General features: G+C 38.6%; 1 pseudogene; it reads right to left on the bottom strand.

Annotated features, from left to right (window-relative positions):
• The window catches only part of LOC133256249 (oxysterol-binding protein-related protein 9-like), a 154791-nt pseudogene that overhangs the window by 47102 nt on the left and 90536 nt on the right, over positions 1-17153 (bottom strand).

Genomic DNA, 17153 nt, shown 5'->3' with positions numbered 1-17153 from the left:
GAAGGACAAAAAAAGCAGTTAAATGACTTTAAGAATAACATTTTTTCAAAAAGAAAATTGAAGAAATAAATTGAAGTGCCAGTGATTATGCTAATGAGTTAAACTCTCATATTAAAAGACTGAAAATATCAGAAAAATAAGCATAGTTATATAATGAAAAGAGAAAGTTTGAGAGAAAGGAATGGGAAAAGATGGAAAAGCTATACTATATGAATACCAGTTAAAAGCTGTCCAAAAAAAGAGACTCCATTTCCAGAAGCATTATTAAGGAAAGCTTATTATAAAAGAGAAATTTCATTATGTAGATTTTACAGTCCTGAACTGATACAGATTCATTTAAAAAGCCTTAAAATACATTAAGTAAACATTAAAAATGAGATAAAATTAAATATAAAATATTTCACTTTTCACATGTATAGAGTATATCTTTTTTAAAATTGATAAAATTTAATGCTTAAGTTATTTAAGGGATAAATTAATACCCATCCATATTTGAAATTTGCAATTAAAAGTCATTGTATATACCCTAAAACCAGTGAATTCTTTTCAAGCACACATGGAAAATTTTACAGACTGACTATGAACTAAACTCAGAAGATCAGGATCAGAGGAAAGACATTTTTCTGACATGACAAAAGAAAATTAGATATCAATATATGTACTAATATTTAAACTCATTTCAGAAATATCAATTTTAAGTCATATATTCATCATAAAAGGAAAATTATAAAATATTTATGAGATGGTAATGACTCCCACCTTTATATATCTAACCTGGCCTGACTTCTGAAATTGACGCTGGTACATCCAATGATCTACTCAGGATCTCAATCAGATTGTGTAATAAACATCTTAAAATTTAACATGTTCAAAATAGCTCCTGATCTTTCTTCCCAAATTTGCTCTATCTACAGTTTTCTCCATCTCATTTATGGCAAGTCAATTTTCTTCAATGTCTGAAGCCAAACATCTTAGAGTCACTATCAATTTCTCTCTTACACACTCAGTTTGCAACCATCTACAAATCCTATACAGGCATCTTCATTATAGAACCAGAATCTGGCCCTTTCCATTTCCCTCTCTGCCCTTACACACACGCACACACACACACACCCCCCACAATCAATTGGAATATTGCCAAAGACTCAAGTATAAAAGATCTCCTTGCTTTCACTCTTGGTCCCCTACAGTCTATCTTCAACACATTCCTCAGTGATCTTTTGACCAACAAGTCACGTCACATCACTCCTCAATTCAAAGCCCTTCATGCATGTACATGTGCTCAGTCGTATCCAATTCTTTGCCACTCCATAAACTGTAGCCTGACAGGCTCCTCTGTCCATGGAGTTTTCCAGGCCAGAATAATGCAGTGGGTTGCCATTTTCTTCTCCAGGATATCTTCCTGATCCAGGGATCAAACCCACGTCTCTTGTGTCTCCTGCATTGGCAGGCAATTTATTTACCAGCTGAGCCACTAGGGACCTTCTCTCCCAAACTAAGAGGCTTAAAGTGGCCTACAAGCCCTGGCACAACTAGTTAAGGGGAAAGAGTACCACTATCTCTCTTATTACTTCTTGTCTTCTCCCTCCTCTCTCACTTCTCTGTAGCCTCATTGACCTTAGAGCACAGGAGTTCTTGGAGGGTAGGGGGTAGACTTCTGCTGATAGAGTTTCTGAAACTCCCTTTCTATTTGTCTAGAACACTCCTTCCTCCAGTTATTAATGTCTCTCTCCCATTTTTCCAGTCTTACCTCAAATACTGTTTTTACTTTGAGCCTTCTATGTCACCTTGGCACTTCAAATCTACAGCCAATCAAAATCTAGGCATCTTATCTCACCGTTAGTTTCATTGTAATTAATGGGATTTTAATATCTTTGTCTTAGCATATCTTCCCTTCCAAACTTTTTGCTGAGAAGTGTTTATGAATCTATCCATATATTTATGTATATAAAAGGATATATATACATATAGTGGGTAAATAGGTCTTTTTCATATCATTCATTGCTAAGTTGTATCTTTAGGAAAGAATAGATTCTAATATTTTCTCACAGTCAAAACTCTATTGAGAAGAAATTTATACAGTTGACATGTCTTAACTTCCGTTTTTAGGACAATTACAGTCATTTCTTTTCTCTTGTCAGAATATATTACTTAGAAATAAAATTTTAGTTGAATTATTTTTATAAATAATATTGTATTTTTCATGTGTACATTTTCAGTAATTTAGTATAAAATTAATCACAAGCACAACTTGTGCTTTAGACAATCATACCTATGAAGTACAGGGACTTCATAGAATGCATAGAATACAATGAAGTGGCCACCTCTAGAATACAGCGGCAAAGAATGCTTCCTGGAAGTATACAATGTTTGGTCCCTTTGTTTACATAGAAGTGAAAGAGTAAGAAGTGAATTGAATTATGGGCACAAATTATTATATCTTTTATAACAGAGTGATGTGCCCATAGTCATGGCTTTGGGATTGTTAGTGGATGTGATGCAGTCAGAGGCTTTGAGAGGAGTTTACGTGGTTAGTTTCTCTCTGCAATGAGAAGAACATGCCACATGCTCTGGTTCAAGAAAGATGACAGACTTGTGGAGGAAAAACTAAACCCATCTGAGCCCAACCTAGATCAGCCAAATCTCCAGTGACACACAGATGCCTGAGTGAGAAATAAATTCTTACTGTGGAATGACATGAGTTTTGTGGGCGTTTTTACAGTGTTAATATGATGATGACTGACTGTTAAAATGATCCAAAACTGAAATAGCAAAATTATATAGCAAAATGTGTTTGTGTCTGTTTTATGCGAAGGTTATATTGCGGTGAATTTTCCAGTAGTTCATACTGTACCATCCTTGCTCCCATAGCCAACATCATTTATTAGACAGATACCTTACCCCTTGTTTAGTAGAATAAACATTCATTTGGCATTTCCTGGATTCTGGGACTCCTGCTGATTTCTGGGGCACAGAGATGTATATGGTATCATCACTGATCTCATGAAGCTTATATGTAGTTGAAAGAGATAGACCAGTAACATAGTAATGAAAAATCATATTATAAATCATTATTTAAAAAGCCATCTGCAAAGGTAACAATTTCATTTCATATGCAATAAGCCAGCACTGGGGCTACTCGGTGATAGGGGGTCTAGGCTTTTGGTTACATGAAATCCAGCCCACATTATGAGAACTGAAGCCTTTCTTGGGCCTCTCAACTGCACTACACTCACTAGAACTGGCTTATGAAACTGCACTTACTCAGAACACAGTTCACATACTAGAAAGAAGTTTTCAAAACTTCCTAAATGATAATATAGATGTCACAAGTTTCATGCATTGAAGTTCATCTATTTTACTCATAATATTTGCCTTAAGACCCTCTAGTGAGAAAGCACTCATTTCTACAGGTACAAATCTCACATTCTGTCTTAGAGTGGTTGGAAAGCATGTATTCAGTCAGAACAGTGAACGAGGGCATATATGTAAAACTGAAATCTATAAATGAAATTGACTGAAGGGCTACTCTATGGACCCAGTGATTTCTTGTGATTTAAGGAGGGAAAATAATGACCTCTATAATGAGAAAGTCCAATGTCTGAACCAAAATAGAAGAGCAGGTAGAACAGAGGAATATGGCTTTGGTTGGTTGGAGAACTGGCCCCTATAAAGGTATACTTGTTAATTACCTTCTATAGAGAACTTTTAGTCTGATCACCAATATTTCACTTATTTCTTTTGCTATGTTTCGTCTAACCTTTTTTTTTTTTTTTTTGTCATCCTTTAACTAACAGTGATGTTAACAAACGTTGTTCTGAGACACTTCTCTCCTTCACACCACCCTTCCCACTATGCTTATTTATTTGCGGGTCAACTGTGCCACATTCTTGATTTTTCTCTTTGGGAATCCCCTTGTTTTTTTTGCTCCTAAATGTCCTCATATGTAAAATAAGAATAAGAATATTTAATGTGTAGAGTTACACTGAGGATTAGAGATCATGCATGTAAAAGGCCCATCACGGTATCTGGCATGTAGAGTGAGCAGAGAATAAAAAAACGTTTCTTTGAATAGCGAAGTTTGTAAACATGAGCTAAACTCTAATGGAAGTTTAGTTTAGTTTTGTATGAAATACAACAAGCACCAGATGCTGTTCAGTCACTAAGTTGTGTCTAACTCTCTGTGAACCTATGGACTGTAGCACAATATGCTCCTCCATCCTCCCTGATCTCCTAGACTTTGATAAAATTTATATCTACTGAGCCAGTGCTGCTATCAAACCATCTCATCTTCTCCCACCCCCTTCTCCCTTCACCTTCAATCTCTGCCAGCTTCAGGGTCTTTTCCAATGAGTCAGCCCTTTACACATCAAGTGATGAAAGTATTTGAGCTTCAGCTTCAACATCAGTCCTGTCAGTGAATATTCAGGGTTTATTTCCTTTAGGATGGACTAGTTGGATCTCCTTGCAGCCCAAGGGACTCTCAAGAGTCTTCTCCAACACCACTGCTTGAAAGCATCAATTCTTTGATGCTCAGCCTTCTTTATGATTCAACTCTCACATCTATTCATGACTACTGGAAAAAAGATAGCTTTGATGATATGGACCTGTGCCGGGAAAGTGATGTCTCTGCTTTTAAATTTGCTCTCTAAGTTTGTCATAGTTTTTCTTCCAAGGAGCCAGTGTCTTTTGATTTTGTGGCTGCAGTCACCATCCATAGTGATTTTGGAGCCCAAGAAAATAAAATCTGTCAGATACTATTTCACCATAAAAATAGTTGAACTATATCCTGTTGCATATTTATCTTATATGTTGAAGTTATCAAAAACCTTCAAATAAAGGAATCCATCACTGTCTTCAATTAAATTATTATGTAATTTTTTTTTAATGGGCCATATCCTGAGGAGGTGTTACAAAGAGTTTAGAAAAGGAGAGAAGTGAAAGGCAAAGGAGAAAAGGAACGATATATCCATCTGAATGCAGAGTTCAAAGAATAGCAAGGTGAGATAAGAAAGCCCTCTTAAGTGAGCAATGCCAAAAAAAAAAAAAAAGAGGAAAACAATAGAATAGGAAAGACTAGAGAGCTCATCAAGAGAATTAGACATACCAAGGTAATATTTCATGCAAAGACGGTCACAATAAAGGACAGAAATAGAAGCAGAAGATATTAAGAAAAGGGGGCAAGAATGTATAGAAAACTGTACAAAAAGATCTTAGTGACCAGATAACCACGATGGTGTGATCACTCACCTAAAAACAGACATTCTGGAGTGCAAAGTCAAGTGAGCCCCTAGGAAGCATTACTATGAACAAAACTAGTGGAGGTGATGGAATTCCAACTGAGCTATTTAAAATTCCAGAAGATGATGCTCTGAAACTGCTGATTATGCCAGCAAAATTGGAAAACTCAGCAGTGGCCACAGGACTAGAAAAGATCACTTTTCATTCCAGTCCCAAAGAAGGGCAATGCCATAAATGTTCAAACTACTGCACAATTGATCTCATTTCACATTCTAGAAAGATAATGCTCAAAATCTTCAAGCTATGTTTCAACAGTATGTAAAACAAGAATTACTAGATGTAAAAGCTGGATTTAGAAAAGGCAGAGGAACCAGAGATCAAATTGCTAACATCCATTAGATTATAGAGAAAGCAAAGGAATTCCAAAAAAAAAAAAAAATCTACATCTGCTTCATTGACTATGCTAACATCTTTGACTGTGTAGATCACAACAAATGAAAATTCTTCAAGATATGGGAATACCAGATCACCTTGCCTGCCTCCTGAGAATGCAGGTCAAGAAGCAACAGTTAGAACTGAACATGGAACAACAGACTGGTTCCAAACTGGGAAAGGAGTACATCAAGGCTGTATATTATCACTTACTTATTTAACTCCTATGCAGAGCACATCATGAAAAATGGCAAAATGAATGATTAATCACAAGCTGGATGAAGCACAACCTAGAATCAAGATTGTCAGGAGAAATACCAATAACCTCAGATATGCAGATGACAACAACCTAATGGCAGAAAGCGAAGAGGAACTAAAGAACCTCTTGATGAAGGTGAAAGAGGAGGGTGAAAAAGTTGGCTTAAAACTCAACGTTCAAAAAATGGAGTTCATGGCATCTGGTCCCATCACTTTATGAAAAACAGATGGGAAACAATGGAAATAGTGAGAGACTTTATTTTCTTGGGCTCCAAAATCACTGCAGACAGTGACTGAAGCCACGAAATTAAAAGATACTTGCTCCTCGGAAGAAAATCCATGACAAAGCTAGACAGTGTATTAAAAAGCAGAGAGATTACTTTGCCAACAAAGGTCCTTACGATCAAACTATGGTCTTCAGTAGTCATGTAGAAATGTGAAATTTGGACCATAAAGAAGGCTGAGTGCCAAAGAATTGATGCTTTCGAACTGTGGTGCTGAAAAAGACTTGAGAGTCCCTTAGACAGCAAGGAGATCAAACCAGTCAATTCTAAAGGAAATCAATGCTGAATATTCATTGGAATGGACCGGACTGAGCAACTGAACTGAACTGAACTGATTCATTGGAAAGACTGATGATAAAGCTGAAGCTCCGATATTTTGGCTACCTGATCCAAAGAGACGACTCATTGGAAAAGACCCTGATGCTGGGAAAGATTAAGGGCAAGAGGAGAATGGGGAGACAGAGAATGAGATAGTTTGATGATATCACTGACTCAATGGACATGAGTTTGAGCAAACTCTGGGAGAGAGCTAAGGACAGGGAAGTCTGGTGTGCTGCAGTCCATACGGTTGCAAAGAGTTAGACATGACTGAATGACTGAACAACAACATATCTTCACTTTGCTAATACCTTTAAATCTAAATGGGAGTATTTCTAGAGTGACTTGTTCATATCTATGCACAAGTTGAGGCAAAAGATCAGCATTTGTTGTAGCTTTGCTAACTTTGAAGAAAGTGAAGAAAAAGTGGAAGTCACTCAGTCATGTCTGACTCTGTGACCTTGTGGACTGTAGCCTACCAGGCTTCTGTGTCCATGAAATTCTCCAGGCCAGAATACTAGAGTGGCTAGCCGTTCCCTTCTCCAGAGGATCTTCCCAATCCAGATTTCCTGCATTGTAATTACAGGAAGATTCTTTGTAGTCTGAGCCACAAGGGAAGCCCATTTCTAACTCTAACAGCAGTATATTTGGCCTGATTTGTTTCATTATTTCAGTGCTGCTGACTGCCATGCATATCAGAGGCCTTAATTGCAGAGGAAAGACATGATTCACAGTTGATAAGAAAGAAAGTCATCAGAATCTCACAAGCAACCTGGTTTTCTGAGCACTGATGTGGTCTGATTGAGAAACATTAACATTGTAATTATGGTGGCCTTTTATTAGGCATGATTGTAACTGTCAAAGATTTGTCCTCTGACCACAGCTGCTTTTTGTTCATGAGATAAATTGTCTCTTGTTCAGAACTAACATATCTTTGTGCTTTGTCTTGATTTGCCAGATGATCAAGAACTCAACAAAATTTGTAGTTGTTTATATTTCACTGAAGCAAATATTGAGAAGGAGTGAATATTGTTGGAGTTATTTTGGTAATTGTTTCCACTGAAAAGCTTGAAGGACTATTAACTGCCATTCATGTGACACAAAAGAAATGAGCTTTCATTTTGAAATGCAGCTGATTTCAGCCTGGGGATCCATTAAAAATATTGGGAATGGTAAGTTAGAGTCAAATGATCAGTATTTATTTTAAAGCCATTCTCGTGTTCGCATGCTCAGTTGCTTCTGTTGTGTCCAGCTGTTTGCACCCTGTGGACTATAGCCCACCAGGCTCTTCTGTTGATGAGATTCTCCAGGCAAGTATACTGGAGTGGGTTTCCGTGTCCTCTGTGAAATGAAAATATCTCCTGCCATATCAATAAATAAGAAATGTCACAGCCATCAGTGACTTCTGGCCTCCAAATGGGAATGAGGGCCCCCAAAACTGAGATCCAGAGGATCCTGCCACCCCTCATGGTGATTGCGGAGGAGCTGGGGGAATGCAAGAAGCAGCCATATGCCACTTCTTAATGAAAACAAGAAAACAGGGTTTACCTTAGATAGCCAGGGGGCATATGAAAAGAATGAAATCAGTGAGCCCAGAGGCTTGCATCTTCCCATGCATAGAATAGGAAAGAGCAGTCTTCCCTAGTGGCTCAGATGGTGAAGAGTCTGTCCGCAATGTGGGAGACCCAGGTTCGATCCCTAGGTCAGGAAAATCCCCTGGAGAAGGAAATGGCAACCAACTCCTGTATTCTTGCCTGCAAAATCCCAAAGACAGAGGATCCTGGCGGGCTACAAGTCCACGGGGTTGTAAAGAGCAGGACACGACTGAGTGACTAACACACACACATACACACACACACATATATATAGAATGCTAAATTCCTTAACTTTGATGTTCAGACTGCCTGCTCCTTTTGCTGCAAACTTGTATATAGCCTGACTCTCTCTCCTGCCTACTTGGAGCAGTTTTCTCAGAGCTGCTGAGATGGTATCTCCCAGGGCTCAGAGTCCTAAACAGTCTCACCAAATAAAATAACACTGTACTTTCAGATTGTGTATGTTTTAGTTGACACCTCCTCAAGAGGATTTCCCTGACCCAGGGATTGAACCCAAGTCTCCTGCTTCTCCTACACTGCAGGTGGATTCTTGACTGCTGAGCCACCCTGGGGAGCCCAGAGTCATTCTAATTGACAGGCAATCACTTATTAGTTCAATTTATAAAATTTAGACAGAAATTCCCAAGTGCAGAATGTCTGTTATAATAAGCTTTCCACTTAATCTGCATTTTTTTTCCTTAGTGATAAATGGAACCCCAAACTCATACCACAGACGTCCTTGAGGGGATGGCTTATAAAAGTGTTGATAGGTGGGTGTGCTGTGTCCCCATGAAAATCTTCCTCCAAACCTCAAGTCATTTATTTCTTAAATCACACTTAGTTTTGTCACATACCTTAATTAGAATTGCAAGCCCTCTCTAGGGATCTCTCATTTGTCATTTATGAAATGCTTTCTAAGTGCAATCAGTAACAAATTATAAAACGATTATCTCACTAAGGGAATTATTCCACTACAGAAGAATATAAGACTTGGAATAACCACCCCTTTGTGATTTAACACAGCATTCCCCATCACCATGCATCACTTAGGCACGCACACACACACACACACTCTCACACACACCTCTGAAAATGTAGCACCTTGAAGGTGGAAGGAGGGATGTTGAAGTCACTTCTATTTAGGTCAGCTCCTTTCACCGTGATAATTAGCTTTCAGTATCCTGGCAGACTCAGGTATATTTTAAGATTTCAATTCTGTGCAACCATCTGAGTTATATATAGACTTTTCCCTACAAATTTCTAATTTCTTTTCCTCATTACCAATCTAAAATATTCTTCCTTTAGTAATGAAACGCTGTTTCTTAGATATCAGTCCAAGAACTGAATAGTCAAAGATAGTTACAAAAAATGTTTATTTGTTTCAAGTATGAGAAACCTTGTTCTTTATTTTTTTATTTTATATTGATGTATAGTTAAATGGCAACCCACTCCAGTGCTCTTGCCTGGGAAATCCCATGGGTGGAGGAGCCTGGTAGGCTGCAGTCCATGGGGTCACTGACAGTCAGACAGGACTGAGCGACTTCGCTTTCACTTTTCACTTTCTTGCATTGGAGAAGGAAATGGCAACCCACTCCAGTCTTGCCTGGAGAATCCCAGGGACAGGGGAGCCTGGTGGGCTGCCGTCTATGCAGTCACACAGAGTCACACATGACTGAAGCGACTTAGCAGCAACAGCAGCAGCATAGTTAATTAACAGTGTTAGTTTCGGGTTTATGGCAAAGTGATTCAGTTATACCTATATAGGTGTGTGTGTGTGTTAGTCGCTCAGTCATGCTCAACTCTTTGGGACCCTATGAACTGTGGCCTTCCAGGCTCTTTTGTCCATGGAATTTGCCAGGCAAGAGTATTGGAGTGGGTTGCCATTCCCTTCTCCAGGGGATCCTCCTAACCCAGGGATGGAACCCAGATCTCCCACACTGCAAGCAGATTCCTTATAATCTGAGCTACTAGGGAAGCCCCGTACATTACATATGTGTCTATTCTTTTTCAAATTATTCTCCCATTTAAGTTATTACAGAATATTGAGCAGAGTTCCCTGTGCTATACAGTAGATATTTATTGGTTATCTATTTTAAATACAGTAATGTGTATATGTCAATGTAAAACTCTGAATACCTTGTGTTTATTAGTTTTAGGTAGGCAACATAATGATTTGATACTTGTGTACATTGCAAAGAGATCATCGCAATAAGTCTAGCTAACATTGTTAACACCTGGGAATTAGCATTTTAATTATTACAGCATGTCTGAAATTTGGTATTTTATGTTAAAATTCAAAACATTAGAGCTTAATACATATTTAATGTATTTAAAGAATAGATTAAAATGGATATTTGTTTTTAAACAGTTCAATAGCAACATCTATGTACATATATTTATGAGTCAACAAATCTGTAGTCATTTTATTGGATTTCTTTGGTCTTAGCTAATATGAGAGCTTTTGTATTTTTGATAAGAAACTTTGCTTCGTCTACATTTATCATGATAAAATACGTCATTGTTGTCTTTTTGCGCACATTTTCCTCTTAGCTATATGCTCTGACATTGTTTTTAGCAATTTCAATATTTTACCTTATGGGCATAGAGAAACATTTTATTTTGACACAGTACTTACTAAGTAAGTACTTGCTTACTTACTTATCATTTATCTTTGAAAATAGCTCAAGTTTTTCACCCTGTTTTCTTACAATTCAGCACTTACCATGCTATTCTCTTGCTTGAAGTTTCCTTAAGTCTTTTCAGCAATGAAAGAATAGTACCAATTATACTGAATTCCTTGCTCTGGCTTACAGAACCCTGCGCAATCTCACCAGCCAACTTCTCTCACTTGTCTTTAATCGCACTCCCCACTCTGCTCCAACCACACTGACCTCCTCCTCACTGTATTTTAACGTCACCAAGCAATTGCTTGATGGCCTCTGCAATAGAAAATTCAGAATCTCAGTTTAGAGATCTGATCAGTGTCCCTGATCACCAAATCTGGACCACTTAGAGTGGCTGTCATGATGGCCTCCGTGACATCAATGCATCTTATTCCTCTGCATTGCCTTTTTTCATTGACACTTTCCTAATATTGTTCTCTCTCTAATATTACAGATGTTGGTGTCTCCAGTGCAAGTTCTGGTATATCTTCTTCACCATTTTATCTTTACTTCTTTAGGTGTAGCCAGTCAGTCATATTCATGAACAATGTAAATGAGTAGGTACTCATGAGGTAGATTTCAAGGAAATGTTATCCAAATGGATGATAATACTTGGTGTCATCTGGTCTGTTACTTCTGATATAAAAATAGGTCTGGAAAAGTAGCCTATTCTACAAAGATTATGGTTACCTAAATCCACTTTTGGGCTTCCCTGATAGCTCAGATGGTAAACAATCTGTCAGCAAGGGAGAAGACCTGGGTTTGATCTCCGGGTTGGGAAGATCCCCTGGAAGAGGGCATGGCAACCCACTCTAATATTCTTACCTAGAGAATCCCCATGGACCGAAGAGCATGGTGGGCTACAGTCCGTGGGGTCGCAAAGAGCTGGACATGACTGAGCAACTAAGCACAGCACAAATCAACTTTTATTTGGCCAATTCATTGATGGATTAATGAACAAACAAAATTATGCATTATAGTGAAACAAACAAAAAAAATAATAGATAATTAGTCCTGAAAAGGTTTATCAGGGAAGACTTCAAGGAAATCCATGGCCCCAAAACATGTAGCAACCACAAGTGTTTTCCCAAAATAGCTATTTTAGTCCTGTTTAAATTGCAAACCTACAATTTGTTATGAACGAGTGAAATATTCCAGAAACATTAGTATTTTGGATTTCAGACAGTATACTCAGAATTCTCATGTGTGAAAGAGGTTTGAAAATTTTTTCAGCTTATGAATCCAGTTTTACACTTGGCAAATAGGCAATATCTGGATTTTCAGTAGGGTTATGGTTGCCAGAATTAGCAAATAAAAAGAGGACACACAGTTAACCAGCTAAATCTGAATTTGAATTTCATGTGAAAAACAAAACAAAAAATAATGTAAAAGTTTTTGATGCAATATCTAGTGCATACTTATGCTTAAAATAATTGTTTGCTCTTTATCAAAAGTTCAGTTTTAACTAGGTATTCTGTGATTTATCTTGCAACCCTGACCAGAGTATCTTGCTGAGCTGTATCTATCTCCTCTAATTGGTACACTTAGAATATCCATCCTATTTATAAAGCAGGAAAAGAGTAGCACCTAGTTCTTGGTGCCTCTGGCTTCCTGAATATAAAAGAACATATTCATTGGCTGCTTTAGACTCTGGATCTTAATGGGCCTTTTGACCCTTAGTTTAGTAATAAATTGTACCCGAGATGTGAAAATAAGCTTTGGTACATTCCATATCCATGTTTGTTTCTGTTAATGGTACATTCTCTTTTTCTCAGAATCTTCTGAGACTCCATTAGAAATCAGTTGGCTCCATCATTCTCCAAACAAATTGCTGCCTAGTCAGTTATTTAGTCAAAAATCCAAAGTGTTTTATGATGATAGCATGAGTGGGAAATGGTTTATGTTTCCCAAACAGTGTAAAGTACACCATCGACCTTGATGGAGCATAAAACTTGACAACACTAGGAAGTTACCTCATTTATGGGCAGTGTGAGCTAGGAGTTTTCACTTAGCTGGCAGGAATTTTCAGGCACTGGGGAAATACGATAGCTATATGCTATGTTTCTTTTTTAATGATCATGTCCTCAGTTTGCTAATTCAATTTTCCTTTGCTTGTTGGCATTTAATGTGGGAAAAGAGGACATAAAATGTGAACCTTTCAGATTTCCGCTAATAACACGTTAATATAAATGTGTCTACATGTCTACCTTCATTTCTTCTATTTATAATAGGGGCAAATGCAGACTTAATATTATTTCCCTACCTGTTCTCTCAGAAACCTTAAGCTAATGAGTATCACTTCTCTCTGTTGTACAGACAACCTCCTTCAATTGGATACTTCATATTGGTTTAGAGAGTTTTTCAATTTCCCATAAAATAATACTTCCTAGATTCCAAACCATGCACAGCCACACTCTGCTTCCTCTTACTCACAACCAAGCTTCTCAGAGTTTTCCATGGTCACTCTATTTCTCACCGCCCACTTCATTCTGCATTTACTGAACTATTACTTCCACCCCTCGCATCCTCCCAAGAAACTCTCTCCAAGATAGTCATCATATTACACATCCTGTGGATAAATCCTTAACTTTTGTGGCAGGCAAAATAAGTGCCCCCAAATACATCCACCTCCTAATTCCTGGGACATGTTATGTTAACATATTATGTTATGTGGGAAGCGAATTAAGAAAAGATGTATATACAATTGCTAATCAGATGAACTTTAAATAGATTTTCCTGGATTATCCAGGAAGGCTGAATGAAATTGCAGAGGTTTTTAAAAGTGGAAATGGAGGCAGAAGAGAGAGAATCAGAGAAAAATAAAAAAGGCAGCATGAAAAGGACTTGGCTTGATGCTGCTGGCTTTGAAGATTGAGGAAGGGGCTTTGGGTCAAAGAATGTAGCTAACCTCTAGAAAATGGTAAAGTCAAGAGAATGTATCTTATCTAGAGCCTTCGGAAAGGAATGCAACCTACTGTTGCCTTGATTCTAACCCAATGCGATCTGTGCCAGAGTTCTAACTAATAGAATTGTAAGATAATGTATTTGTGCTATTTTAAATCAGTTAATTTGTGACAATTTGTGACAGCAAGAGGAAACTAATACAAATTCCTTGATCTAACTTTCCTCTATTTAAGACTATGGACTTCCAAGGTGATGCAGTGGTAAAGAATCCCTCTGCCAATGCTGGAGACACAAGAGACTCTGGTTTGATCCTTTGATCAGGAAGATTCCCTGGATAAGGAAGTAGCAAATAGCTCCAATATCTTGCCTGGAGAATTCCCTGGACAGAGGAGCCTGGTGGGTTACAGTCCATGGGGTAACAAAGAGTTGGAATGACTGAGCACGCATACATGCATTTAAGCTTATGCGAGGGAATTCCAGAAAAACATATACTTCTGCTTTATTGACTACTTAAAAGCTCTAGACTGTGTGGATCACAAGTATGGAATGTTATTAAAGAGATGGGAATACTGGACCACATTACCTGCCTTCTGAGAAAACTGTATGTGGGTCAAGAAGAAACAGTTAGAACCAGACATGGAACAACCGATTGATTCAAAATTGGGAAAAGAGTCTGATAAGGCTGTGTGTTGTCATCCTACTTATTTAACTTGTATGCATAGTACATCATGCAAACTCCAGGCTGGAGGAAGCACAAAATGGAATTAAGATTGCCAGGAGAAATTTAAACAACCTCAGGATTGCAGATGATACTACTCAAATGCTGGAGGAACTTAACAGCCTTTTGATGAGGGTGAAAGAGAAAAGTGAAAAGGCTGGCTTAAAACTCAACATTCAAAAAATTAAGATCAGGACATCCAGTCACATTACTTCATGACAAAAGATGGGGGAAAAGTGGAAACAGTGCGAGATATCATTTTTGGGGGCTCCAAATTTTCTGTGGATGGTGACTGCAGCCAGATTGCTGGGAGAAATATCAATAACCTCAGATATTCAGATGCCACCACCCTTATGGCAGAAAGTGAAGAAGAACTAAAGAACTTCTTGATGAAAGTGAAAGAGGAGAGTGAAAAAGTTGGCTTAAAGCTCAACATTCAGAAAACGAAGATCATGGCATCTGGTCCCATCACTTCATGGCAAACAGATGGAGAAACAGTGGAAACAGTGTCAGACTTTATTTTGGGGGGCTCCAAAATCACTGCAGATGGTGACTGCAGCTATGTATTAAAAGCCTCTTACCCCTTGGAAGGAAAGTTATGACGAACCTCAGTTCAGTTCACTCACTCAGTCATGTCCGACTCTTTGCAAACCCATGAATCACAGCACACCAGGCCTCCCTGTTCATCACCAACTCGCGGAGTTCACTCAAACTCATGTCCATCGAGTCGGTGATGCCATCCAGCCATCTCATCTTCTGTCGTCCTCTTCTCCTCCTGCCTTCAATCCCTCCCAGCATCAGGGTCTTTTCCAATGAGTCAACTCTTCGCATGAGGTGGCCAAAGTACTGAGTTTCAACTTCAGCATCAGTCCTTCCAATGAACACCTAGGACTGATCTCCTTTAGAATGGACTGTTTGGATCTTCTTGCAGTCCAAGGGACTCTCAAGAGTCTTCTCCAACACCACAGTTCAAAAGCATCAATTCTTCGGCACTCAGCTTTCTTCACAGTCCAACTCTCATATTCATACATGAACACTGGAAAAATCATAGCCTTGACTATATGGACCTTTGTTGGCAAAGTAATGTCTCTGCTTTTCAATATGCTATCTAGGTGGGTCATAACTTTCCTTCCAAGGAGTAAGCGTCTTTTAATTTCATGGCTGCAGTCACCATCTGCGGTGATTTTGGAGCCCCCCAAAATAAAGTCTGACACTGTTTCCACTGTTTCCCCATCTATTTCCCATGAAGTGATGGGACCAGATGCCATGATCTTAGCTTTCTGAATGTTGAGCTTTAAGCCAACTTTTTCACTCTCCACTTTCACTTTCATCAAGAGGCTTTTTAGTTCCTCTTCACTTTCTGCCATAAGGGCGGTGTCATCTGCATATCTGAGGTTACTGATATTTCTCCCAGCAATCTTGATTCCAGCTTGTGTTTCTTCCAGCCCAGCTTTTCTCATAATGTACTCTGCATATAAGTTAAATAAGCAAGGTGACAATATACAGCCTTGACGTACTCCATTTCCTATTTGGAACCAGTCTGTTGTTCCATGTCCAGTTCTAACTGTTGCTTCCTGATCTGCATACAGGTTTCTCAAGAGGCAGGTCGGGTAATCTGGTATTCCATGTCTTTCAGAATTTTCCACAGTTTATTGTGATTCACACAGTCAAAGGCTTTGGCATAGTCAATAAAGCAGAAATGCTTTTCTGGAACTCTCTTGCTTTTTCCATGATCCAGCGGATGTTGGCAATTTGAGCTCTGGTTCCTCTGCCTTTTCTAAAACCAGCTTGAACATCTGAAAGTTCACGGTTCACATATTGCTGAAGCCTGGCTTGGAGAATTTTGAGCATTACTTTACTAGCATGTGAGATGAGTGCAATTGTGCGGTAGTTTGAGCATCCTTTGGCATTGCCTTTCTTTGGGATTGGAATGAAAACTGACCTTTTCCAGTCCTGTGGCCACTGCTGAATTTTCCAAAATTGCTGGCATATTGAGAGCAGAACTTTCACAGCATCATCTTTCAGGGTTTGAAATAGCCTCATTGGAATTCCATCACCTCCACTAGCTTTGTTCATAGTGATGCTTTCTAAGGCCTACTTGACTTCACATTCCAGGATGTCTGGCTTTATGTCAGTGATCACATCATCATGATTATCTGGGTCCGGAAGCTCTTTTTTGTACAGGTCTTCTGTGTATTCTTGCCACCTCTTCTGAATATCTTCTGCTTCTGTTATGTCCATACCATTTCTGTCCTTTATCGAGCTCATCTTTGCATGAAATGTTCCCTTGGTATCTCTAATTTTCTTGAAGAGATCTCTAGTCTTTCCCATTCTGTTATTTTCCTCTATTTCTTTGCATTCTTTCCTCTATTTCCAGGATCCTATGCAATATTGCTCTTTACAGCATCAGACCTTGCTTCTATCACCAGTCCCATCCAAAACTGGGTATTGTTTTTGCTTTGGCTCCATCCCTTCATTCTTTCTGAAGTTATTTCTCCACTGATCTCCAGTAGCATATTGGGCACCTACTGACCCAGGAAGTTCCCCTTTCAGTATCCTACCATTTTGCCTTTTCATACTGTTCATGGGGTTCTCAAGGCAAGAATACGGAAGTGTTTTGCCATTCCCTTCTCCATTGGACCAACCTAGACAGCATATTTATTAAAAAGCAGAGACATTACTTTGCCAACAAAGGTCTGTCTAGTCAAGGCTATGGTTTTTCCAGTAGTCATGTATGGAT

Source organism: Bos javanicus, chromosome 2 (assembly GCF_032452875.1).
Source record: "Bos javanicus breed banteng chromosome 2, ARS-OSU_banteng_1.0, whole genome shotgun sequence".
Classification (NCBI taxonomy): domain Eukaryota; kingdom Metazoa; phylum Chordata; class Mammalia; order Artiodactyla; family Bovidae; genus Bos; species Bos javanicus.
The sequence above is the reverse complement of the archived record's forward strand: the minus strand, read 5'-3'. Positions and strand labels throughout refer to the sequence as shown.